Source organism: Phyllobates terribilis, unplaced genomic scaffold, assembly GCF_046119375.1.
Source record: "Phyllobates terribilis strain yellow unplaced genomic scaffold, ASM4611937v1 Scaffold_241__1_contigs__length_2998254, whole genome shotgun sequence".
Taxonomy (NCBI): domain Eukaryota; kingdom Metazoa; phylum Chordata; class Amphibia; order Anura; family Dendrobatidae; genus Phyllobates; species Phyllobates terribilis.
In genome coordinates, this window is record NW_027363001.1 from 2,939,527 (window position 1) to 2,964,380 (window position 24,854).

Consider the following 24,854-nt stretch of genomic DNA (forward strand, 5'->3'; position numbering starts at 1 on the left):
CCTCGCAAGGGTGGGAAGGGCGTTCCAGATATCCCCACCCTCCTGCGATCCTCTTTTGTGTGTGATTGTGTCCGCCGGACTTTGCAAGTCAAGAATGGCTCCGCGGGCAGGTCCATGTCTCGCTTCTTCCTGCTTCCTCTTTGGAGGCGACTCGGCTGGGACAAGTGGGACAGCTCCTTCCCCTACAACTGGACGACGCCATGGTTCTACGGAGACGTCGTTCGATTTGTGGGGGAGCATCAACTGGAGGGACTCAAGCCCGACTTGTGGAAGCCCAAAACTATCCACAAGCTAATCAGAGCCAAGTATGACGTGGAGAACATCACAGGACTTCACCAGGACACGCTGGAGACTGTGTGGACAAATGTGTCGTCTGACAGGCTGACCAACGGGCACAAGGACTTGTCGTGGATGGCGATTCAGGGCGGACTGCCCGTCCGGTCATTCATGCATGCCCGGAACCTGTGCAAGACCCGGTACTGCCCAAGGTGCCCCTTCGTGGAGGAAACATCTTTGCACACTTTTTGGGACTGCGGATTTGCACAGCGCCTATTGACTGCACTTGAGGACGACCTGAGGAACTCTGTCCCCAGGGCGAGCCTATCGCACCATTCTGTGCTTTACGGACTCTTCCCTGGGGTTCATACCGTCGGAGCCATCCAGGAGGCTTGGCGCCTTATGAACTGCTTCAAGGATGCCGTTTGGGTCGCCAGGAACCGGCTCATCTTGAGGAGGGAGAGGATGTCCATCCAGGACTGCCGCAGGCTGATCCACAGCCTGCTCAGAGACTATTCCATCATGGACGGTCCGGAGGACGAGGACGAGGACTAAACCCCTCCTCCCCCTCTCCCCTTATGTGTCTTGTCTTTCAATAAAGCTTCGGGCCTGTGATTTTCCCCTCCCCATCCCCTTTTTCCCAATCCCCATCCCTTATCACGGTTCGTCGTACTGTATTAATTGACATGCTTTTTCTTTCAGATTGAGTGTTTTGTGTAGCATAGGGGTGTGATGTGTCTAGTTAGTGCGTCGTATCCTCATGCTATGTAAATATGATGTAGAATTCTGTGTGTACTGGGCTGCGGCACTGTACACTGTCTGTTAACTTATTTTTTGTGCTAATAAAAGATATATTCAATCAAAAAAATCTGTTCTTATCAGTTTAATATCTGATACGTCCCCTATCTGGGGACCATATATTAAATGGATTTTTAGAACAGGGAGATGGAAAAAGAGCTTGCTCTGTCCACTCCACGCATTGACCTGGTATTGCAGTATCTCCAGGACCGGTGCACCCCTTCTTTAATGCAGTTTCTAAAATCAGAAAGAATTGAATTCAATGTTTTTTGTTCATTTTGCTTGTTTGTCGGATTTTGGGATGGACTCTTTGGCTTTGCTTTTCTTCTCCTCATTGGATTTTTCATGTTCAAAGTTGCAGAAGCCAGATTACAAGCTCATTTTGGTTCAACTTCAGCAACTGTGCATTGCATTGCCATGTAATGTTATGCAATGCTATCTTTCTAGCTCTCCCTTTTTACTTCCTTTTGGATAAACAGACATATTAGGCAAGCATTTTGGAGCTTTCACCTAAATAACTACAGGTGGTGAGATAAGCTGCACAATATAATTGACCTTTCAGTATATTGTTGCACACACACCATCTATTTAGCAAATGCCCTTGTTATCAACAGCAGCCTTTTAAACTCACCTGAGCTAACAGGTATGTGCGCTGGTTACTCTGCTGCGCTTAAAATTTCTTTTTTGGTTTGCTACAATGCCTTTTCTGAAACGTTGTCTCCTTCTGCTGGAACACTGACTTCTTTCATTTAATGCCTGCAGACTATAAAAGAGAACCCAACCCAAAAAGTTTGGTTGATTAGTCTGTGGCATTCTGTTAAACTGTTGCTTATGGCGGTCTCTGTGAGCTTCTCAGCGACATTCAGCCAGCCAGGTATCCTGCCTGCAGTAGATGGAATGTGGCAATGGAACGCTGGCTGCGCGTGTCATAATAGGCTCTGAGCCTTTATATACCTGTGCAAAGCAGCAGCCACCTTCAGTCTGCTGCTGGACAGCCAGCAGCAGCAGCAGCAGGAGAGGTATGTAATCAGGAGCCCTCCTGCTAAGGGTAGACAGCTGCTCGTTCCACCCCACCCCCTGCCTTAATTGGTTCTCCTCCCTTCCAACAGTGTTGAGGCGGGTGGGAACAGCAGGGGGTGAAGGTGCTGTGTTTAAAGAGGTGGAGTTATGCAGATCTAAAACGCGTGGATTGCAGCAGCAGCAAGCCGAAAAGTGCAGGCATGTAAGGGATCTAGAGGTTGACAACATGTCTTCTTAACGGGAGTCCAGGAGCTCATCTCCACAAATGGACTTTTCAGGATCCTTGGGTGGCTCCGTAGTTTGAAACCAATTCTGGTTATCGCTTCTCGGCCTTTTGGCTAAGATCAAGTGTAGTATCTGTTCTTATCAGTTTAATATCTGATACGTCCCCTATCTGGGGACCATATATTAAATGGATTTTTAGAACAGGGAGATGGAAAAAGAGCTTGCTCTGTCCACTCCACGCATTGACCTGGTATTGCAGTATCTCCAGGACCGGTGCACCCCTTCTTTAATGCAGTTTCTAAAATCAGAAAGAATTGAATTCAATGTTTTTTGTTCATTTTGCTTGTTTGTCGGATTTTGGGATGGACTCTTTGGCTTTGCTTTTCTTCTCCTCATTGGATTTTTCATGTTCAAAGTTGCAGAAGCCAGATTACAAGCTCATTTTGGTTCAACTTCAGCAACTGTGCATTGCATTGCCATGTAATGTGATGCAATGCTATCTTTCTAGCTCTCCCTTTTTACTTCCTTTTGGATAAACAGACATATTAGGCAAGCATTTTGGAGCTTTCACCTAAACAACTACAGGTGGTGAGATAAGCTGCACAATATAATTGACCTTTCAGTATATTGTTGCACACACACCATCTATTTAGCAAATGCCCTTGTTATCAACAGCAGCCTTTTAAACTCACCTGAGCTAACAGGTATGTGCGCTGGTTACTCTGCTGCGCTTAAAATTTATTTTTTGGTTTGCTACAATGCCTTTTCTGAAACGTTGTCTCCTTCTGCTGGAACACTGACTTCTTTCATTTAATGCCTGCAGACTATAAAAGAGAACCCAACCCAAAAAGTTTGGTTGATTAGTCTGTGGCATTCTGTTAAACTGTTGCTTATGGCGGTCTCTGTGAGCTTCTCAGCGACATTCAGCCAGCCAGGTATCCTGCCTGCAGTAGATGGAATGTGGCAATGGAACGCTGGCTGCGCGTGTCATAATAGGCTCTGAGCCTTTATATACCTGTGCACAGCAGCAGCCACCTTCAGTCTGCTGCTGGACAGCCAGCAGCAGCAGCAGCAGGAGAGGTATGTAATCAGGAGCCCTCCTGCTAAGGGTAGACAGCTGCTCGTTCCACCCCACCCCCCGCCTTAATTGGTTCTCCTCCCATCCAACGGTGTTGAGGCGGGTGGGAACAGCAGGGGGTGAAGGTGCTGTGTTTAAAGAGGTGGAGTTATGCAGATCTAAAACGCGTGGATTGCAGCAGCAGCAAGCCGAAAAGTGCAGGCATGTAAGGGATCTAGAGGTTGACAACATGTCTTCTTAACGGGAGTCCAGGAGCTCATCTCCACAAATGGACTTTTCAGGATCCTTGGGTGGCTCCGTAGTTTGAAACCAATTCTGGTTATCGCTTCTCGGCCTTTTGGCTAAGATCAAGTGTAGTATCTGTTCTTATCAGTTTAATATCTGATACGTCCCCTATCTGGGGACCATATATTAAATGGATTTTTAGAACAGGGAGATGGAAAAAGAGCTTGCTCTGTCCACTCCACGCATTGACCTGGTATTGCAGTATCTCCAGGACCGGTGCACCCCTTCTTTAATGCAGTTTCTAAAATCAGAAAGAATTGAATTCAATGTTTTTGTTCATTTTGCTTGTTTGTCGGATTTTGGGATGGACTCTTTGGCTTTGCTTTTCTTCTCCTCATTGGATTTTTCATGTTCAAAGTTGCAGAAGCCAGATTACAAGCTCATTTTGGTTCAACTTCAGCAACTGTGCATTGCATTGCCATGTAATGTGATGCAATGCTATCTTTCTAGCTCTCCCTTTTTACTTCCTTTTGGATAAACAGACATATTAGGCAAGCATTTTGGAGCTTTCACCTAAACAACTACAGGTGGTGAGATAAGCTGCACAATATAATTGACCTTTCAGTATATTGTTGCACACACACCATCTATTTAGCAAATGCCCTTGTTATCAACAGCAGCCTTTTAAACTCACCTGAGCTAACAGGTATGTGCGCTGGTTACTCTGCTGCGCTTAAAATTTATTTTTTGGTTTGCTACAATGCCTTTTCTGAAACGTTGTCTCCTTCTGCTGGAACACTGACTTCTTTCATTTAATGCCTGCAGACTATAAAAGAGAACCCAACCCAAAAAGTTTGGTTGATTAGTCTGTGGCATTCTGTTAAACTGTTGCTTATGGCGGTCTCTGTGAGCTTCTCAGCGACATTCAGCCAGCCAGGTATCCTGCCTGCAGTAGATGGAATGTGGCAATGGAACGCTGGCTGCGCGTGTCATAATAGGCTCTGAGCCTTTATATACCTGTGCACAGCAGCAGCCACCTTCAGTCTGCTGCTGGACAGCCAGTAGCAGCAGCAGCAGGAGAGGTATGTAATCAGGAGCCCTCCTGCTAAGGGTAGACAGCTGCTCGTTCCACCCCACCCCCCGCCTTAATTGGTTCTCCTCCCTTCCAACGGTGTTGAGGCGGGTGGGAACAGCAGGGGGTGAAGGTGCTGTGTTTAAAGAGGTGGAGTTATGCAGATCTAAAACGCGTGGATTGCAGCAGCAGCAAGCCGAAAAGTGCAGGCATGTAAGGGATCTAGAGGTTGACAACATGTCTTCTTAACGGGAGTCCAGGAGCTCATCTCCACAAATGGACTTTTCAGGATCCTTGGGTGGCTCCGTAGTTTGAAACCAATTCTGGTTATCGCTTCTCGGCCTTTTGGCTAAGATCAAGTGTAGTATCTGTTCTTATCAGTTTAATATCTGATACGTCCCCTATCTGGGGACCATATATTAAATGGATTTTTAGAACAGGGAGATGGAAAAAGAGCTTGCTCTGTCCACTCCACGCATTGACCTGGTATTGCAGTATCTCCAGGACCGGTGCACCCCTTCTTTAATGCAGTTTCTAAAATCAGAAAGAATTGAATTCAATGTTTTTTGTTCATTTTGCTTGTTTGTCGGATTTTGGGATGGACTCTTTGGCTTTGCTTTTCTTCTCCTCATTGGATTTTTCATGTTCAAAGTTGCAGAAGCCAGATTACAAGCTCATTTTGGTTCAACTTCAGCAACTGTGCATTGCATTGCCATGTAATGTGATGCAATGCTATCTTTCTAGCTCTCCCTTTTTACTTCCTTTTGGATAAACAGACATATTAGGCAAGCATTTTGGAGCTTTCACCTAAATAACTACAGGTGGTGAGATAAGCTGCACAATATAATTGACCTTTCAGTATATTGTTGCACACACACCATCTATTTAGCAAATGCCCTTGTTATCAACAGCAGCCTTTTAAACTCACCTGAGCTAACAGGTATGTGCGCTGGTTACTCTGCTGCGCTTAAAATTTCTTTTTTGGTTTGCTACAATGCCTTTTCTGAAACGTTGTCTCCTTCTGCTGGAACACTGACTTCTTTCATTTAATGCCTGCAGACTATAAAAGAGAACCCAACCCAAAAAGTTTGGTTGATTAGTCTGTGGCATTCTGTTAAACTGTTGCTTATGGCGGTCTCTGTGAGCTTCTCAGCAACATTCAGCCAGCCAGGTATCCTGCCTGCAGTAGATGGAATGTGGCAATGGAACGCTGGCTGCGCGTGTCATAATAGGCTCTGAGCCTTTATATACCTGTGCACAGCAGCAGCCACCTTCAGTCTGCTGCTGGACAGCCAGCAGCAGCAGCAGCAGGAGAGGTATGTAATCAGGAGCCCTCCTGCTAAGGGTAGACAGCTGCTCGTTCCACCCCACCCCCCGCCTTAATTGGTTCTCCTCCCTTCCAACGGTGTTGAGGCGGGTGGGAACAGCAGGGGGTGAAGGTGCTGTGTTTAAAGAAGTGGAGTTATGCAGATCTAAAACGCGTGGAATGCAGCAGCAGCAAGCCGAAAAGTGCAGGCATGTAAGGGATCTAGAGGTTGACAACATGTCTTCTTAACGGGAGTCCAGGAGCTCATCTCCACAAATGGACGTTTCAGGATCCTTGGGTGGCTCCGTAGTTTGAAACCAATTCTGGTTATCGCTTCTCGGCCTTTTGGCTAAGATCAAGTGTAGTATCTGTTCTTATCAGTTTAATATCTGATACGTCCCCTATCTGGGGACCATATATTAAATGGATTTTTAGAACAGGGAGATGGAAAAAGAGCTTGCTCTGTCCACTCCACGCATTGACCTGGTATTGCAGTATCTCCAGGACCGGTGCACCCCTTCTTTAATGCAGTTTCTAAAATCAGAAAGAATTGAATTCAATGTTTTTTGTTCATTTTGCTTGTTTGTCGGATTTTGGGATGGACTCTTTGGCTTTGCTTTTCTTCTCCTCATTGGATTTTTCATGTTCAAAGTTGCAGAAGCCAGATTACAAGCTCATTTTGGTTCAACTTCAGCAACTGTGCATTGCATTGCCATGTAATGTGATGCAATGCTATCTTTCTAGCTCTCCCTTTTTACTTCCTTTTGGATAAACAGACATATTAGGCAAGCATTTTGGAGCTTTCACCTAAATAACTACAGGTGGTGAGATAAGCTGCACAATATAATTGACCTTTCAGAATATTGTTGCACACACACCATCTATTTAGCAAATGCCCTTGTTATCAACAGCAGCCTTTTAAACTCACCTGAGCTAACAGGTATGTGCTCTGGTTACTCTGCTGCGCTTAAAATTTCTTTTTTGGTTTGCTACAATGCCTTTTCTGAAACGTTGTCTCCTTCTGCTGGAACACTGACTTCTTTCATTTAATGCCTGCAGACTATAAAAGAGAACCCAACCCAAAAAGTTTGGTTGATTAGTCTGTGGCATTCTGTTAAACTGTTGCTTATGGCGGTCTCTGTGAGCTTCTCAGCGACATTCAGCCAGCCAGGTATCCTGCCTGCAGTAGATGGAATGTGGCAATGGAACGCTGGCTGCGCGTGTCATAATAGGCTCTGAGCCTTTATATACCTGTGCACAGCAGCAGCCACCTTCAGTCTGCTGCTGGACAGCCAGCAGCAGCAGCAGCAGGAGAGGTATGTAATCAGGAGCCCTCCTGCTAAGGGTAGACAGCTGCTCGTTCCACCCCACCCCCCGCCTTAATTGGTTCTCCTCCCTTCCAACGGTGTTGAGGCGGGTGGGAACAGCAGGGGGTGAAGGTGCTGTGTTTAAAGAGGTGGAGTTATGCAGATCTAAAACGCGTGGATTGCAGCAGCAGCAAGCCGAAAAGTGCAGGCATGTAAGGGATCTAGAGGTTGACAACATGTCTTCTTAACGGGAGTCCAGGAGCTCATCTCCACAAATGGACTTTTCAGGATCCTTGGGTGGCTCCGTAGTTTGAAACCAATTCTGGTTATCGCTCCTCGGCCTTTTGGCTAAGATCAAGTGTAGTATCTGTTCTTATCAGTTTAATATCTGATACGTCCCCTATCTGGGGACCATATATTAAATGGATTTTTAGAACAGGGAGATGGAAAAAGAGCTTGCTCTGTCCACTCCACGCATTGACCTGGTATTGCAGTATCTCCAGGACCGGTGCACCCCTTCTTTAATGCAGTTTCTAAAATCAGAAAGAATTGAATTCAATGTTTTTTGTTCATTTTGCTTGTTTGTCGGAATTTGGGATGGACTCTTTGGCTTTGCTTTTCTTCTCCTCATTGGATTTTTCATGTTCAAAGTTGCAGAAGCCAGATTACAAGCTCATTTTGGTTCAACTTCAGCAACTGTGCATTGCATTGCCATGTAATGTGATGCAATGCTATCTTTCTAGCTCTCCCTTTTTACTTCCTTTTGGATAAACAGACATATTAGGCAAGCATTTTGGAGCTTTCACCTAAATAACTACAGGTGGTGAGATAAGCTGCACAATATAATTGACCTTTCAGTATATTGTTGCACACACACCATCTATTTAGCAAATGCCCTTGTTATCAACAGCAGCCTTTTAAACTCACCTGAGCTAACAGGTATGTGCGCTGGTTACTCTGCTGCGCTTAAAATTTCTTTTTTGGTTTGCTACAATGCCTTTTCTGAAACGTTGTCTCCTTCTGCTGGAACACTGACTTCTTTCATTTAATGCCTGCAGACTATAAAAGAGAACCCAACCCAAAAAGTTTGGTTGATTAGTCTGTGGCATTCTGTTAAACTGTTGCTTATGGCGGTCTCTGTGAGCTTCTCAGCGACATTCAGCCAGCCAGGTATCCTGCCTGCAGTAGATGGAATGTGGCAATGGAACGCTGGCTGCGCGTGTCATAATAGGCTCTGAGCCTTTATATACCTGTGCACAGCAGCAGCCACCTTCAGTCTGCTGCTGGACAGCCAGCAGCAGCAGCAGGAGAGGTATGTAATCAGGAGCCCTCCTGCTAAGGGTAGACAGCTGCTCGTTCCACCCCACCCCCCGCCTTAATTGGTTCTCCTCCCTTCCAACGGTGTTAAGGCGGGTGGGAACAGCAGGGGGTGAAGGTGCTGTGTTTAAAGAGGTGGAGTTATGCAGATCTAAAACGCGTGGATTGCAGCAGCAGCAAGCCGAAAAGTGCAGGCATGTAAGGGATCTAGAGGTTGACAACATGTCTTCTTAACGGGAGTCCAGGAGCTCATCTCCACAAATGGACTTTTCAGGATCCTTGGGTGGCTCCGTAGTTTGAAACCAATTCTGGTTATCGCTTCTCGGCCTTTTGGCTAAGATCAAGTGTAGTATCTGTTCTTATCAGTTTAATATCTGATACGTCCCCTATCTGGGGACCATATATTAAATGGATTTTTAGAACAGGGAGATGGAAAAAGAGCTTGCTCTGTCCACTCCACGCATTGACCTGGTATTGCAGTATCTCCAGGACCGGTGCACCCCTTCTTTAATGCAGTTTCTAAAATCAGAAAGAATTGAATTCAATGTTTTTTGTTCATTTTGCTTGTTTGTCGGATTTTGGGATGGACTCTTTGGCTTTGCTTTTCTCTCCTCATTGGATTTTTCATGTTCAAAGTTGCAGAAGCCAGATTACAAGCTCATTTTGGTTCAACTTCAGCAACTGTGCATTGCATTGCCATGTAATGTGATGCAATGCTATCTTTCTAGCTCTCCCTTTTTACTTCCTTTTGGATAAACAGACATATTAGGCAAGCATTTTGGAGCTTTCACCTAAATAACTACAGGTGGTGAGATAAGCTGCACAATATAATTGACCTTTCAGTATATTGTTGCACACACACCATCTATTTAGCAAATGCCCTTGTTATCAACAGCAGCCTTTTAAACTCACCTGAGCTAACAGGTATGTGCGCTGGTTACTCTGCTGCGCTTAAAATTTCTTTTTTGGTTTGCTACAATGCCTTTTCTGAAACGTTGTCTCCTTCTGCTGGAACACTGACTTCTTTCATTTAATGCCTGCAGACTATAAAAGAGAACCCAACCCAAAAAGTTTGGTTGATTAGTCTGTGGCATTCTGTTAAACTGTTGCTTATGGCGGTCTCTGTGAGCTTCTCAGCGACATTCAGCCAGCCAGGTATCCTGCCTGCAGTAGATGGAATGTGGCAATGGAACGCTGGCTGCGCGTGTCATAATAGGCTCTGAGCCTTTATATACCTGTGCACAGCAGCAGCCACCTTCAGTCTGCTGCTGGACAGCCAGCAGCAGCAGCAGCAGGAGAGGTATGTAATCAGGAGCCCTCCTGCTAAGGGTAGACAGCTGCTCGTTCCACCCCACCCCCCGCCTTAATTGGTTCTCCTCCCTTCCAACGGTGTTGAGGCGGGTGGGAACAGCAGGGGGTGAAGGTGCTGTGTTTAAAGAGGTGGAGTTATGCAGATCTAAAACGCGTGGATTGCAGCAGCAGCAAGCCGAAAAGTGCAGGCATGTAAGGGATCTAGAGGTTGACAACATGTCTTCTTAACGGGAGTCCAGGAGCTCATCTCCACAAATGGACTTTTCAGGATCCTTGGGTGGCTCCGTAGTTTGAAACCAATTCTGGTTATCGCTTCTCGGCCTTTTGGCTAAGATCAAGTGTAGTATCTGTTCTTATCAGTTTAATATCTGATACGTCCCCTATCTGGGGACCATATATTAAATGGATTTTTAGAACAGGGAGATGGAAAAAGAGCTTGCTCTGTCCACTCCACGCATTGACCTGGTATTGCAGTATCTCCAGGACCGGTGCACCCCTTCTTTAATGCAGTTTCTAAAATCAGAAAGAATTGAATTCAATGTTTTTTGTTCATTTTGCTTGTTTGTCGGATTTTGGGATGGACTCTTTGGCTTTGCTTTTCTTCTCCTCATTGGATTTTTCATGTTCAAAGTTGCAGAAGCCAGATTACAAGCTCATTTTGGTTCAACTTCAGCAACTGTGCATTGCATTGCCATGTAATGTGATGCAATGCTATCTTTCTAGCTCTCCCTTTTTACTTCCTTTTGGATAAACAGACATATTAGGCAAGCATTTTGGAGCTTTCACCTAAATAACTACAGGTGGTGAGATAAGCTGCACAATATAATTGACCTTTCAGTATATTGTTGCACACACACCATCTATTTAGCAAATGCCCTTGTTATCAACAGCAGCCTTTTAAACTCACCTGAGCTAACAGGTATGTGCGCTGGTTACTCTGCTGCGCTTAAAATTTCTTTTTTGGTTTGCTACAATGCCTTTTCTGAAACGTTGTCTCCTTCTGCTGGAACACTGACTTCTTTCATTTAATGCCTGCAGACTATAAAAGAGAACCCAACCCAAAAAGTTTGGTTGATTAGTCTGTGGCATTCTGTTAAACTGTTGCTTATGGCGGTCTCTGTGAGCTTCTCAGCGACATTCAGCCAGCCAGGTATCCTGCCTGCAGTAGATGGAATGTGGCAATGGAACGCTGGCTGCGCGTGTCATAATAGGCTCTGAGCCTTTATATACCTGTGCACAGCAGCAGCCACCTTCAGTCTGCTGCTGGACAGCCAGCAGCAGCAGCAGCAGGAGAGGTATGTAATCAGGAGCCCTCCTGCTAAGGGTAGACAGCTGCTCGTTCCACCCCACCCCCCGCCTTAATTGGTTCTCCTCCCTTCCAACGGTGTTGAGGCGGGTGGGAACAGCAGGGGGTGAAGGTGCTGTGTTTAAAGAGGTGGAGTTATGCAGATCTAAAACGCGTGGATTGCAGCAGCAGCAAGCCGAAAAGTGCAGGCATGTAAGGGATCTAGAGGTTGACAACATGTCTTCTTAACGGGAGTCCAGGAGCTCATCTCCACAAATGGACTTTTCAGGATCCTTGGGTGGCTCCGTAGTTTGAAACCAATTCTGGTTATCGCTTCTCGGCCTTTTGGCTAAGATCAAGTGTAGTATCTGTTCTTATCAGTTTAATATCTGATACGTCCCCTATCTGGGGACCATATATTAAATGGATTTTTAGAACAGGGAGATGGAAAAAGAGCTTGCTCTGTCCACTCCACGCATTGACCTGGTATTGCAGTATCTCCAGGACCGGTGCACCCCTTCTTTAATGCAGTTTCTAAAATCAGAAAGAATTGAATTCAATGTTTTTTGTTCATTTTGCTTGTTTGTCGGATTTTGGGATGGACTCTTTGGCTTTGCTTTTCTTCTCCTCATTGGATTTTTCATGTTCAAAGTTGCAGAAGCCAGATTACAAGCTCATTTTGGTTCAACTTCAGCAACTGTGCATTGCATTGCCATGTAATGTGATGCAATGCTATCTTTCTAGCTCTCCCTTTTTACTTCCTTTTGGATAAACAGACATATTAGGCAAGCATTTTGGAGCTTTCACCTAAATAACTACAGGTGGTGAGATAAGCTGCACAATATAATTGACCTTTCAGTATATTGTTGCACACACACCATCTATTTAGCAAATGCCCTTGTTATCAACAGCAGCCTTTTAAACTCACCTGAGCTAACAGGTATGTGCGCTGGTTACTCTGCTGCGCTTAAAATTTCTTTTTTGGTTTGCTACAATGCCTTTTCTGAAACGTTGTCTCCTTCTGCTGGAACACTGACTTCTTTCATTTAATGCCTGCAGACTATAAAAGAGAACCCAACCCAAAAAGTTTGGTTGATTAGTCTGTGGCATTCTGTTAAACTGTTGCTTATGGCGGTCTCTGTGAGCTTCTCAGCGACATTCAGCCAGCCAGGTATCCTGCCTGCAGTAGATGGAATGTGGCAATGGAACGCTGGCTGCGCGTGTCATAATAGGCTCTGAGCCTTTATATACCTGTGCACAGCAGCAGCCACCTTCAGTCTGCTGCTGGACAGCCAGCAGCAGCAGCAGCAGGAGAGGTATGTAATCAGGAGCCCTCCTGCTAAGGGTAGACAGCTGCTCGTTCCACCCCACCCCCCGCCTTAATTGGTTCTCCTCCCTTCCAACGGTGTTGAGGCGGGTGGAAACAGCAGGGGGTGAAGGTGCTGTGTTTAAAGAGGTGGAGTTATGCAGATCTACAACGCGTGGATTGCAGCAGCAGCAAGCCGAAAAGTGCAGGCATGTAAGGGATCTAGAGGTTGACAACATGTCTTCTTAACGGGAGTCCAGGAGCTCATCTCCACAAATGGACTTTTCAGGATCCTTGGGTGGCTCCGTAGTTTGAAACCAATTCTGGTTATCGCTTCTCGGCCTTTTGGCTAAGATCAAGTGTAGTATCTGTTCTTATCAGTTTAATATCTGATACGTCCCCTATCTGGGGACCATATATTAAATGGATTTTTAGAACAGGGAGATGGAAAAAGAGCTTGCTCTGTCCACTCCACGCATTGACCTGGTATTGCAGTATCTCCAGGACCGGTGCACCCCTTCTTTAATGCAGTTTCTAAAATCAGAAAGAATTGAATTCAATGTTTTTTGTTCATTTTGCTTGTTTGTCGGATTTTGGGATGGACTCTTTGGCTTTGCTTTTCTTCTCCTCATTGGATTTTTCATGTTCAAAGTTGCAGAAGCCAGATTACAAGCTCATTTTGGTTCAACTTCAGCAACTGTGCATTGCATTGCCATGTAATGTGATGCAATGCTATCTTTCTAGCTCTCCCTTTTTACTTCCTTTTGGATAAACAGACATATTAGGCAAGCATTTTGGAGCTTTCACCTAAATAACTACAGGTGGTGAGATAAGCTGCACAATATAATTGACCTTTCAGTATATTGTTGCACACACACCATCTATTTAGCAAATGCCCTTGTTATCAACAGCAGCCTTTTAAACTCACCTGAGCTAACAGGTATGTGCGCTGGTTACTCTGCTGCGCTTAAAATTTCTTTTTTGGTTTGCTACAATGCCTTTTCTGAAACGTTGTCTCCTTCTGCTGGAACACTGACTTCTTTCATTTAATGCCTGCAGACTATAAAAGAGAACCCAACCCAAAAAGTTTGGTTGATTAGTCTGTGGCATTCTGTTAAACTGTTGCTTATGGCGGTCTCTGTGAGCTTCTCAGCGACATTCAGCCAGCCAGGTATCCTGCCTGCAGTAGATGGAATGTGGCAATGGAACGCTGGCTGCGCTTGTCAAAATAGGCTCTGAGCCTTTATATACCTGTGCACAGCAGCAGCCACCTTCAGTCTGCTGCTGGACAGCCAGCAGCAGCAGCAGCAGCAGGAGAGGTATGTAATCAGGAGCCCTCCTGCTAAGGGTAGACAGCTGCTCGTTCCACCCCACCCCCCGCCTTAATTGGTTCTCCTCCCTTCCAACGGTGTTGAGGCGGGTGGGAACAGCAGGGGGTGAAGGTGCTGTGTTTAAAGAGGTGGAGTTATGCAGATCTAAAACGCGTGGATTGCAGCAGCAGCAAGCCGAAAAGTGCAGGCATGTAAGGGATCTAGAGGTTGACAACATGTCTTCTTAACGGGAGTCCAGGAGCTCATCTCCACAAATGGACTTTTCAGGATCCTTGGGTGGCTCCGTAGTTTGAAACCAATTCTGGTTATCGCTTCTCGGCCTTTTGGCTAAGATCAAGTGTAGTATCTGTTCTTATCAGTTTAATATCTGATACGTCCCCTATCTGGGGACCATATATTAAATGGATTTTTAGAACAGGGAGATGGAAAAAGAGCTTGCTCTGTCCACTCCACGCATTGACCTGGTATTGCAGTATCTCCAGGACCGGTGCACCCCTTCTTTAATGCAGTTTCTAAAATCAGAAAGAATTGAATTCAATGTTTTTTGTTCATTTTGCTTGTTTGTCGGATTTTGGGATGGACTCTTTGGCTTTGCTTTTCTTCTCCTCATTGGATTTTTCATGTTCAAAGTTGCAGAAGCCAGATTACAAGCTCATTTTGGTTCAACTTCAGCAACTGTGCATTGCATTGCCATGTAATGTGATGCAATGCTATCTTTCTAGCTCTCCCTTTTTACTTCCTTTTGGATAAACAGACATATTAGGCAAGCATTTTGGAGCTTTCACCTAAATAACTACAGGTGGTGAGATAAGCTGCACAATATAATTGACCTTTCAGTATATTGTTGCACACACACCATCTATTTAGCAAATGCCCTTGTTATCAACAGCAGCCTTTTAAACTCACCTGAGCTAACAGGTATGTGCGCTGGTTACTCTGCTGCGCTTAAAATTTCTTTTTTGGTTTGCTACAATGCCTTTTCTGAAACGTTGTCTCCTTCTGCTGGAACACTGACTTCTTTCATTTAATGCCTGCAGACTATAAAAGAGAACCCAACCCAAAAAGTTTGGTTGATTAGTCTGTGGCATTCTGTTAAACTGTTGCTTATGGCGGTCTCTGTGAGCTTCTCAGCGACATTCAGCCAGCCAGGTATCCTGCCTGCAGTAGATGGAATGTGGCAATGGAACGCTGGCTGCGCTTGTCAAAATAGGCTCTGAGCCTTTATATACCTGTGCACAGCAGCAGCCACCTTCAGTCTGCTGCTGGACAGCCAGCAGCAGCAGCAGCAGCAGGAGAGGTATGTAATCAGGAGCCCTCCTGCTAAGGGTAGACAGCTGCTCGTTCCACCCCACCCCCCGCCTTAATTGGTTCTCCTCCCTTCCAACGGTGTTGAGGCGGGTGGGAACAGCAGGGGGTGAAGGTGCTGTGTTTAAAGAGGTGGAGTTATGCAGATCTAAAACGCGTGGATTGCAGCAGCAGCAAGCCGAAAAGTGCAGGCATGTAAGGGATCTAGAGGTTGACAACATGTCTTCTTAACGGGAGTCCAGGAGCTCATCTCCACAAATGGACTTTTCAGGATCCTTGGGTGGCTCCGTAGTTTGAAACCAATTCTGGTTATCGCTTCTCGGCCTTTTGGCTAAGATCAAGTGTAGTATCTGTTCTTATCAGTTTAATATCTGATACGTCCCCTATCTGGGGACCATATATTAAATGGATTTTTAGAACAGGGAGATGGAAAAAGAGCTTGCTCTGTCCACTCCACGCATTGACCTGGTATTGCAGTATCTCCAGGACCGGTGCACCCCTTCTTTAATGCAGTTTCTAAAATCAGAAAGAATTGAATTCAATGTTTTTTGTTCATTTTGCTTGTTTGTCGGATTTTGGGATGGACTCTTTGGCTTTGCTTTTCTTCTCCTCATTGGATTTTTCATGTTCAAAGTTGCAGAAGCCAGATTACAAGCTCATTTTGGTTCAACTTCAGCAACTGTGCATTGCATTGCCATGTAATGTGATGCAATGCTATCTTTCTAGCTCTCCCTTTTTACTTCCTTTTGGATAAACAGACATATTAGGCAAACATTTTGGAGCTTTCACCTAAATAACTACAGGTGGTGAGATAAGCTGCACAATATAATTGACCTTTCAGTATATTGTTGCACACACACCATCTATTTAGCAAATGCCCTTGTTATCAACAGCAGCCTTTTAAACTCACCTGAGCTAACAGGTATGTGCGCTGGTTACTCTGCTGCGCTTAAAATTTCTTTTTTGGTTTGCTACAATGCCTTTTCTGAAACGTTGTCTCCTTCTGCTGGAACACTGACTTCTTTCATTTAATGCCTGCAGACTATAAAAGAGAACCCAACCCAAAAAGTTTGGTTGATTAGTCTGTGGCATTCTGTTAAACTGTTGCTTATGGCGGTCTCTGTGAGCTTCTCAGCGACATTCAGCCAGCCAGGTATCCTGCCTGCAGTAGATGGAATGTGGCAATGGAACGCTGGCTGCGCTTGTCAAAATAGGCTCTGAGCCTTTATATACCTGTGCACAGCAGCAGCCACCTTCAGTCTGCTGCTGGACAGCCAGCAGCAGCAGCAGCAGGAGAGGTATGTAATCAGGAGCCCTCCTGCTAAGGGTAGACAGCTGCTCGTTCCACCCCACCCCCCGCCTTAATTGGTTCTCCTCCCTTCCAACGGTGTTGAGGCGGGTGGGAACAGCAGGGGGTGAAGGTGCTGTGTTTAAAGAGGTGGAGTTATGCAGATCTAAAACGCGTGGATTGCAGCAGCAGCAAGCCGAAAAGTGCAGGCATGTAAGGGATCTAGAGGTTGACAACATGTCTTCTTAACGGGAGTCCAGGAGCTCATCTCCACAAATGGACTTTTCAGGATCCTTGGGTGGCTCCGTAGTTTGAAACCAATTCTGGTTATCGCTTCTCGGCCTTTTGGCTAAGATCAAGTGTAGTATCTGTTCTTATCAGTTTAATATCTGATACGTCCCCTATCTGGGGACCATATATTAAATGGATTTTTAGAACAGGGAGATGGAAAAAGAGCTTGCTCTGTCCACTCCACGCATTGACCTGGTATTGCAGTATCTCCAGGACCGGTGCACCCCTTCTTTAATGCAGTTTCTAAAATCAGAAAGAATTGAATTCAATGTTTTTTGTTCATTTTGCTTGTTTGTCGGATTTTGGGATGGACTCTTTGGCTTTGCTTTTCTTCTCCTCATTGGATTTTTCATGTTCAAAGTTGCAGAAGCCAGATTACAAGCTCATTTTGGTTCAACTTCAGCAACTGTGCATTGCATTGCCATGTAATGTGATGCAATGCTATCTTTCTAGCTCTCCCTTTTTACTTCCTTTTGGATAAACAGACATATTAGGCAAGCATTTTGGAGCTTTCACCTAAATAACTACAGGTGGTGAGATAAGCTGCACAATATAATTGACCTTTCAGTATATTGTTGCACACACACCATCTATTTAGCAAATGCCCTTGTTATCAACAGCAGCCTTTTAAACTCACCTGAGCTAACAGGTATGTGCGCTGGTTACTCTGCTGCGCTTAAAATTTCTTTTTTGGTTTGCTACAATGCCTTTTCTGAAACGTTGTCTCCTTCTGCTGGAACACTGACTTCTTTCATTTAATGCCTGCAGACTATAAAAGAGAACCCAACCCAAAAAGTTTGGTTGATTAGTCTGTGGCATTCTGTTAAACTGTTGCTTATGGCGGTCTCTGTGAGCTTCTCAGCGACATTCAGCCAGCCAGGTATCCTGCCTGCAGTAGATGGAATGTGGCAATGGAACGCTGGCTGCGCGTGTCATAATAGGCTCTGAGCCTTTATATACCTGTGCACAGCAGCAGCCACCTTCAGTCTGCTGCTGGACAGCCAGCAGCAGCAGCAGCAGGAGAGGTATGTAATCAGGAGCCCTCCTGCTAAGGGTAGACAGCTGCTCGTTCCACCCCACCCCCCGCCTTAATTGGTTCTCCTCCCTTCCAACGGTGTTGAGGCGGGTGGGAACAGCAGGGGGTGAAGGTGCTGTGTTTAAAGAGGTGGAGTTATGCAGATCTAAAACGCGTGGATTGCAGCAGCAGCAAGCCGAAAAGTGCAGGCATGTAAGGGATCTAGAGGTTGACAACATGTCTTCTTAACGGGAGTCCAGGAGCTCATCTCCACAAATGGACTTTTCAGGATCCTTGGGTGGCTCCGTAGTTTGAAACCAATTCTGGTTATCGCTTCTCGGCCTTTTGGCTAAGATCAAGTGTAGTATCTGTTCTTATCAGTTTAATATCTGATACGTCCCCTATCTGGGGACCATATATTAAATGGATTTTTAGAACAGGGAGATGGAAAAAGAGCTTGCTCTGTCCACTCCACGCATTGACCTGGTATTGCAGTATCTCCAGGACCGGTGCACTCCTTCTTTAATGCAGTTTCTAAAATCAGAAAGAATTGAATTCAATGTTTTTTGTTCATTTTGCTTGTTTGTCGGATTTTGGGATGGACTCTTTGGCTTTGCTTTTCTTCTCCTCATTGGATTTTTCATGTTCAAAGTTGCAGAAGCCAGATTACAAGCTCATTTTGGTTCAACTTCAGCAACTGTGCATTGCATTGCCATGTAATGTGATGCAATGCTATCTTTCTAGCTCTCCCTTTTTACTTCCTTTTGGATAAACAGACATATTAGGCAAGCATTTTGGAGCTTTCACCTAAATAACTACAGGTGGTGAGATAAGCTGCACAATATAATTGACCTTTCAGTATATTGTTGCACAAACACCATCTATTTAGCAAATGCCCTTGTTATCAACAGCAGCCTTTTAAACTCACCTGAGCTAACAGGTATGTGCGCTGGTTACTCTGCTGCGCTTAAAATTTCTTTTTTGGTTTGCTACAATGCCTTTTCTGAAACGTTGTCTCCTTCTGCTGGAACACTGACTTCTTTCATTTAATGCCTGCAGACTATAAAAGAGAACCCAACCCAAAAAGTTTGGTTGATTAGTCTGTGGCATTCTGTTAAACTGTTGCTTATGGCGGTCTCTGTGAGCTTCTCAGCGACATTCAGCCAGCCAGGTATCCTGCCTGCAGTAGATGGAATGTGGCAATGGAACGCTGGCTGCGCGTGTCATAATAGGCTCTGAGCCTTTATATACCTGTGCACAGCAGCAGCCACCTTCAGTCTGCTGCTGGACAGCCAGCAGCAGCAGCAGCAGGAGAGGTATGTAATCAGGAGCCCTCCTGCTAAGGGTAGACAGCTGCTCGTTCCACCCCACCCCCCGCCTTAATTGGTTCTCCTCCCTTCCAACGGTGTTGAGGCGGGTGGGAACAGCAGGGGGTGAAGGTGCTGTGTTTAAAGAGGTGGAGTTATGCAGATCTAAAACGCGTGGATTGCAGCAGCAGCAAGCCGAAAAGTGCAGGCATGTAAGGGATCTAGAGGTTGACAACATGTCTTCTTAACGGGAGTCCAGGAGCTCATCTCCACAAATGGACTTTTCAGGATCCTTGGGTGGCTCCGTAGTTTGAAACCAATTCTGGTTATCGCTTCTCGGCCTTTTGGCTAAGATCAAGTGTAGTATCTGTTCTTATCAGTTTAATATCTGATACGTCCCCTATCTGGGGACCATATATTAAATGGATTTTTAGAACAGGGAGATGGAAAAAGAGCTTGCTCTGTCCACTCCACGCATTGACCTGGTATTGCAGTATCTCCAGGACCGGTGCACCCCTTCTTTAATGCAGTTTCTAAAATCAGAAAGAATTGAATTCAATGTTTTTTGTTCATTTTGCTTGTTTGTCGGATTTTGGGATGGACTCTTTGGCTTTGCTTTTCTTCTCCTCATTGGATTTTTCATGTTCAAAGTTGCAGAAGCCAGATTACAAGCTCATTTTGGTTCAACTTCAGCAACTGTGCATTGCATTGCCATGTAATGTGATGCAATGCTATCTTTCTAGCTCTCCCTTTTTACTTCCTTTTGGATAAACAGACATATTAGGCAAGCATTTTGGAGCTTTCACCTAAATAACTACAGGTGGTGAGATAAGCTGCACAATATAATTGACCTTTCAGTATATTGTTGCACAAACACCATCTATTTAGCAAATGCCCTTGTTATCAACAGCAGCCTTTTAAACTCACCTGAGCTAACAGGTATGTGCGCTGGTTACTCTGCTGCGCTTAAAATTTCTTTTTTGGTTTGCTACAATGCCTTTTCTGAAACGTTGTCTCCTTCTGCTGGAACACTGACTTCTTTCATTTAATGCCTGCAGACTATAAAAGAGAACCCAACCCAAAAAGTTTGGTTGATTAGTCTGTGGCATTCTGTTAAACTGTTGCTTATGGCGGTCTCTGTGAGCTTCTCAGCGACATTCAGCCAGCCAGGTATCCTGCCTGCAGTAGATGGAATGTGGCAATGGAACGCTGGCTGCGCGTGTCATAATAGGCTCTGAGCCTTTATATACCTGTGCACAGCAGCAGCCACCTTCAGTCTGCTGCTGGACAGCCAGCAGCAGCAGCAGCAGGAGAGGTATGTAATCAGGAGCCCTCCTGCTAAGGGTAGACAGCTGCTCGTTCCACCCCACCCCCCGCCTTAATTGGTTCTCCTCCCTTCCAACGGTGTTGAGGCGGGTGGGAACAGCAGGGGGTGAAGGTGCTGTGTTTAAAGAGGTGGAGTTATGCAGATCTAAAACGCGTGGATTGCAGCAGCAGCAAGCCAAAAAGTGCAGGCATGTAAGGGATCTAGAGGTTGACAACATGTCTTCTTAACGGGAGTCCAGGAGCTCATCTCCACAAATGGACTTTTCAGGATCCTTGGGTGGCTCCGTAGTTTGAAACCAATTCTGGTTATCGCTTCTCGGCCTTTTGGCTAAGATCAAGTGTAGTATCTGTTCTTATCAGTTTAATATCTGATACGTCCCCTATCTGGGGACCATATATTAAATGGATTTTTAGAACAGGGAGATGGAAAAAGAGCTTGCTCTGTCCACTCCACGCATTGACCTGGTATTGCAGTATCTCCAGGACCGGTGCACCCCTTCTTTAATGCAGTTTCTAAAATCAGAAAGAATTGAATTCAATGTTTTTTGTTCATTTTGCTTGTTTGTCGGATTTTGGGATGGACTCTTTGGCTTTGCTTTTCTTCTCCTCATTGGATTTTTCATGTTCAAAGTTGCAGAAGCCAGATTACAAGCTCATTTTGGTTCAACTTCAGCAACTGTGCATTGCATTGCCATGTAATGTGATGCAATGCTATCTTTCTAGCTCTCCCTTTTTACTTCCTTTTGGATAAACAGACATATTAGGCAAGCATTTTGGAGCTTTCACCTAAATAACTACAGGTGGTGAGATAAGCTGCACAATATAATTGACCTTTCAGTATATTGTTGCACACACACCATCTATTTAGCAAATGCCCTTGTTATCAACAGCAGCCTTTTAAACTCACCTGAGCTAACAGGTATGTGCGCTGGTTACTCTGCTGCGCTTAAAATTTCTTTTTTGGTTTGCTACAATGCCTTTTCTGAAACGTTGTCTCCTTCTGCTGGAACACTGACTTCTTTCATTTAATGCCTGCAGACTATAAAAGAGAACCCAACCCAAAAAGTTTGGTTGATTAGTCTGTGGCATTCTGTTAAACTGTTGCTTATGGCGGTCTCTGTGAGCTTCTCAGCGACATTCAGCCAGCCAGGTATCCTGCCTGCAGTAGATGGAATGTGGCAATGGAACGCTGGCTGCGCGTGTCATAATAGGCTCTGAGCCTTTATATACCTGTGCACAGCAGCAGCCACCTTCAGTCTGCTGCTGGACAGCCAGCAGCAGCAGCAGCAGGAGAGGTATGTAATCAGGAGCCCTCCTGCTAAGGGTAGACAGCTGCTCGTTCCACCCCACCCCCCGCCTTAATTGGTTCTCCTCCCTTCCAACGGTGTTGAGGCGGGTGGGAACAGCAGGGGGTGAAGGTGCTGTGTTTAAAGAGGTGGAGTTATGCAGATCTAAAACGCGTGGATTGCAGCAGCAGCAAGCCGAAAAGTGCAGGCATGTAAGGGATCTAGAGGTTGACAACATGTCTTCTTAACGGGAGTCCAGGAGCTCATCTCCACAAATGGACTTTTCAGGATCCTTGGGTGGCTCTGTAGTTTGAAACCAATTCTGGTTATCGCTTCTCGGCCTTTTGGCTAAGATCAAGTGTAGTATCTGTTCTTATCAGTTTAATATCTGATACGTCCCCTATCTGGGGACCATATATTAAATGGATTTTTAGAACAGGGAGATGGAAATAGAGCTTGCTCTGTCCACTCCACGCATTGACCTGGTATTGCAGTATCTCCAGGACCGGTGCACCCCTTCTTTAATGCAGTTTCTAAAATCAGAAAGAATTGAATTCAATGTTTTTTGTTCATTTTGCTTGTTTGTCGGATTTTGGGATGGACTCTTTGGCTTTGCTTTTCTTCTCCTCATTGGATTTTTCATGTTCAAAGTTGCAGAAGCCAGATTACAAGCTCATTTTGGTTCAACTTCAGCAACTGTGCATTGCATTGCCATGTAATGTGATGCAATGCTATCTTTCTAGCTCTCCCTTTTTACTTCCTTTTGGATAAACAGACATATTAGGCAAGCATTTTGGAGCTTTCACCTAAATAACTACAGGTGGTGAGATAAGCTGCACAATATAATTGACCTTTCAGTATATTGTTGCACAAACACCATCTATTTAGCAAATGCCCTTGTTATCAACAGCAGCCTTTTAAACTCACCTGAGCTAACAGGTATGTGCGCTGGTTACTCTGCTGCGCTTAAAATTTCTTTTTTGGTTTGCTACAATGCCTTTTCTGAAACGTTGTCTCCTTCTGCTGGAACACTGACTTCTTTCATTTAATGCCTGCAGACTATAAAAGAGAACCCAACCCAAAAAGTTTGGTTGATTAGTCTGTGGCATTCTGTTAAACTGTTGCTTATGGCGGTCTCTGTGAGCTTCTCAGCGACATTCAGCCAGCCAGGTATCCTGCCTGCAGTAGATGGAATGTGGCAATGGAACGCTGGCTGCGCGTGTCATAATAGGCTCTGAGCCTTTATATACCTGTGCACAGCAGCAGCCACCTTCAGTCTGCTGCTGGACAGCCAGCAGCAGCAGCAGCAGGAGAGGTATGTAATCAGGAGCCCTCCTGCTAAGGGTAGACAGCTGCTCGTTCCACCCCACCCCCCGCCTTAATTGGTTCTCCTCCCTTCCAACGGTGTTGAGGCGGGTGGGAACAGCAGGGGGTGAAGGTGCTGTGTTTAAAGAGGTGGAGTTATGCAGATCTAAAACGCGTGGATTGCAGCAGCAGCAAGCCGAAAAGTGCAGGCATGTAAGGGATCTAGAGGTTGACAACATGTCTTCTTAACGGGAGTCCAGGAGCTCATCTCCACAAATGGACTTTTCAGGATCCTTGGGTGGCTCCGTAGTTTGAAACCAATTCTGGTTATCGCTTCTCGGCCTTTTGGCTAAGATCAAGTGTAGTATCTGTTCTTATCAGTTTAATATCTGATACGTCCCCTATCTGGGGACCATATATTAAATGGATTTTTAGAACAGGGAGATGGAAAAAGAGCTTGCTCTGTCCACTCCACGCATTGACCTGGTATTGCAGTATCTCCAGGACCGGTGCACCCCTTCTTTAATGCAGTTTCTAAAATCAGAAAGAATTGAATTCAATGTTTTTTGTTCATTTTGCTTGTTTGTCGGATTTTGGGATGGACTCTTTGGCTTTGCTTTTCTTCTCCTCATTGGATTTTTCATGTTCAAAGTTGCAGAAGCCAGATTACAAGCTCATTTTGGTTCAACTTCAGCAACTGTGCATTGCATTGCCATGTAATGTGATGCAATGCTATCTTTCTAGCTCTCCCTTTTTACTTCCTTTTGGATAAACAGACATATTAGGCAAGCATTTTGGAGCTTTCACCTAAATAACTACAGGTGGTGAGATAAGCTGCACAATATAATTGACCTTTCAGTATATTGTTGCACACACACCATCTATTTAGCAAATGCCCTTGTTATCAACAGCAGCCTTTTAAACTCACCTGAGCTAACAGGTATGTGCGCTGGTTACTCTGCTGCGCTTAAAATTTCTTTTTTGGTTTGCTACAATGCCTTTTCTGAAACGTTGTCTCCTTCTGCTGGAACACTGACTTCTTTCATTTAATGCCTGCAGACTATAAAAGAGAACCCAACCCAAAAAGTTTGGTTGATTAGTCTGTGGCATTCTGTTAAACTGTTGCTTATGGCGGTCTCTGTGAGCTTCTCAGCGACATTCAGCCAGCCAGGTATCCTGCCTGCAGTAGATGGAATGTGGCAATGGAACGCTGGCTGCGCGTGTCATAATAGGCTCTGAGCCTTTATATACCTGTGCACAGCAGCAGCCACCTTCAGTCTGCTGCTGGACAGCCAGCAGCAGCAGCAGCAGGAGAGGTATGTAATCAGGAGCCCTCCTGCTAAGGGTAGACAGCTGCTCGTTCCACCCCACCCCCCGCCTTAATTGGTTCTCCTCCCTTCCAACGGTGTTGAGGCGGGTGGGAACAGCAGGGGGTGAAGGTGCTGTGTTTAAAGAGGTGGAGTTATGCAGATCTAAAACGCGTGGATTGCAGCAGCAGCAAGCCGAAAAGTGCAGGCATGTAAGGGATCTAGAGGTTGACAACATGTCTTCTTAACGGGAGTCCAGGAGCTCATCTCCACAAATGGACTTTTCAGGATCCTTGGGTGGCTCCGTAGTTTGAAACCAATTCTGGTTATCGCTTCTCGGCCTTTTGGCTAAGATCAAGTGTAGTATCTGTTCTTATCAGTTTAATATCTGATACGTCCCCTATCTGGGGACCATATATTAAATGGATTTTTAGAACAGGGAGATGGAAAAAGAGCTTGCTCTGTCCACTCCACGCATTGACCTGGTATTGCAGTATCTCCAGGACCGGTGCACCCCTTCTTTAATGCAGTTTCTAAAATCAGAAAGAATTGAATTCAATGTTTTTT

General features: G+C 45.2%; 19 non-coding genes across 19 annotated transcripts; all 19 read left to right on the plus strand.

Moving 5' to 3' along the window:
* The first annotated feature begins 1,103 nt into the window (after nucleotides 1–1,103).
* On the plus strand, nucleotides 1,104–1,297 carry LOC141217609 (U2 spliceosomal RNA). Its single transcript, XR_012286436.1, has one exon. It is a non-coding gene; the product is annotated as a U2 spliceosomal RNA (small nuclear RNA).
* Nucleotides 1,298–2,412: 1,115 nt separating this feature from the next.
* Nucleotides 2,413–2,603, plus strand: LOC141217504 (U2 spliceosomal RNA). The gene has a single exon (XR_012286337.1). It is a non-coding gene; the product is annotated as a U2 spliceosomal RNA (small nuclear RNA).
* Nucleotides 2,604–3,718: 1,115 nt separating this feature from the next.
* LOC141217506 (U2 spliceosomal RNA) lies at nucleotides 3,719–3,909 on the plus strand. The gene has a single exon (XR_012286339.1). It is a non-coding gene; the product is annotated as a U2 spliceosomal RNA (small nuclear RNA).
* A 1,114-nt stretch (nucleotides 3,910–5,023) lies between these two features.
* On the plus strand, nucleotides 5,024–5,214 carry LOC141217507 (U2 spliceosomal RNA). The gene has a single exon (XR_012286340.1). It is a non-coding gene; the product is annotated as a U2 spliceosomal RNA (small nuclear RNA).
* Nucleotides 5,215–6,329: 1,115 nt separating this feature from the next.
* On the plus strand, nucleotides 6,330–6,520 carry LOC141217508 (U2 spliceosomal RNA). The gene has a single exon (XR_012286341.1). It is a non-coding gene; the product is annotated as a U2 spliceosomal RNA (small nuclear RNA).
* A 1,115-nt stretch (nucleotides 6,521–7,635) lies between these two features.
* On the plus strand, nucleotides 7,636–7,826 carry LOC141217587 (U2 spliceosomal RNA). Its single transcript, XR_012286417.1, has one exon. It is a non-coding gene; the product is annotated as a U2 spliceosomal RNA (small nuclear RNA).
* A 1,112-nt stretch (nucleotides 7,827–8,938) lies between these two features.
* Nucleotides 8,939–9,129, plus strand: LOC141217509 (U2 spliceosomal RNA). Its single transcript, XR_012286342.1, has one exon. It is a non-coding gene; the product is annotated as a U2 spliceosomal RNA (small nuclear RNA).
* A 1,114-nt stretch (nucleotides 9,130–10,243) lies between these two features.
* On the plus strand, nucleotides 10,244–10,434 carry LOC141217510 (U2 spliceosomal RNA). Its single transcript, XR_012286343.1, has one exon. It is a non-coding gene; the product is annotated as a U2 spliceosomal RNA (small nuclear RNA).
* Nucleotides 10,435–11,549: 1,115 nt separating this feature from the next.
* LOC141217511 (U2 spliceosomal RNA) lies at nucleotides 11,550–11,740 on the plus strand. The gene has a single exon (XR_012286344.1). It is a non-coding gene; the product is annotated as a U2 spliceosomal RNA (small nuclear RNA).
* Nucleotides 11,741–12,855: 1,115 nt separating this feature from the next.
* Nucleotides 12,856–13,046, plus strand: LOC141217512 (U2 spliceosomal RNA). The gene has a single exon (XR_012286345.1). It is a non-coding gene; the product is annotated as a U2 spliceosomal RNA (small nuclear RNA).
* Nucleotides 13,047–14,164: 1,118 nt separating this feature from the next.
* On the plus strand, nucleotides 14,165–14,355 carry LOC141217513 (U2 spliceosomal RNA). Its single transcript, XR_012286346.1, has one exon. It is a non-coding gene; the product is annotated as a U2 spliceosomal RNA (small nuclear RNA).
* Nucleotides 14,356–15,473: 1,118 nt separating this feature from the next.
* On the plus strand, nucleotides 15,474–15,664 carry LOC141217514 (U2 spliceosomal RNA). Its single transcript, XR_012286347.1, has one exon. It is a non-coding gene; the product is annotated as a U2 spliceosomal RNA (small nuclear RNA).
* A 1,115-nt stretch (nucleotides 15,665–16,779) lies between these two features.
* On the plus strand, nucleotides 16,780–16,970 carry LOC141217515 (U2 spliceosomal RNA). Its single transcript, XR_012286348.1, has one exon. It is a non-coding gene; the product is annotated as a U2 spliceosomal RNA (small nuclear RNA).
* A 1,115-nt stretch (nucleotides 16,971–18,085) lies between these two features.
* Nucleotides 18,086–18,276, plus strand: LOC141217537 (U2 spliceosomal RNA). The gene has a single exon (XR_012286369.1). It is a non-coding gene; the product is annotated as a U2 spliceosomal RNA (small nuclear RNA).
* A 1,115-nt stretch (nucleotides 18,277–19,391) lies between these two features.
* Nucleotides 19,392–19,582, plus strand: LOC141217517 (U2 spliceosomal RNA). Its single transcript, XR_012286350.1, has one exon. It is a non-coding gene; the product is annotated as a U2 spliceosomal RNA (small nuclear RNA).
* Nucleotides 19,583–20,697: 1,115 nt separating this feature from the next.
* LOC141217518 (U2 spliceosomal RNA) lies at nucleotides 20,698–20,888 on the plus strand. Its single transcript, XR_012286351.1, has one exon. It is a non-coding gene; the product is annotated as a U2 spliceosomal RNA (small nuclear RNA).
* Nucleotides 20,889–22,003: 1,115 nt separating this feature from the next.
* Nucleotides 22,004–22,194, plus strand: LOC141217684 (U2 spliceosomal RNA). The gene has a single exon (XR_012286484.1). It is a non-coding gene; the product is annotated as a U2 spliceosomal RNA (small nuclear RNA).
* A 1,115-nt stretch (nucleotides 22,195–23,309) lies between these two features.
* LOC141217519 (U2 spliceosomal RNA) lies at nucleotides 23,310–23,500 on the plus strand. Its single transcript, XR_012286352.1, has one exon. It is a non-coding gene; the product is annotated as a U2 spliceosomal RNA (small nuclear RNA).
* Nucleotides 23,501–24,615: 1,115 nt separating this feature from the next.
* On the plus strand, nucleotides 24,616–24,806 carry LOC141217520 (U2 spliceosomal RNA). Its single transcript, XR_012286353.1, has one exon. It is a non-coding gene; the product is annotated as a U2 spliceosomal RNA (small nuclear RNA).
* Nucleotides 24,807–24,854: the final 48 nt, after the last annotated feature.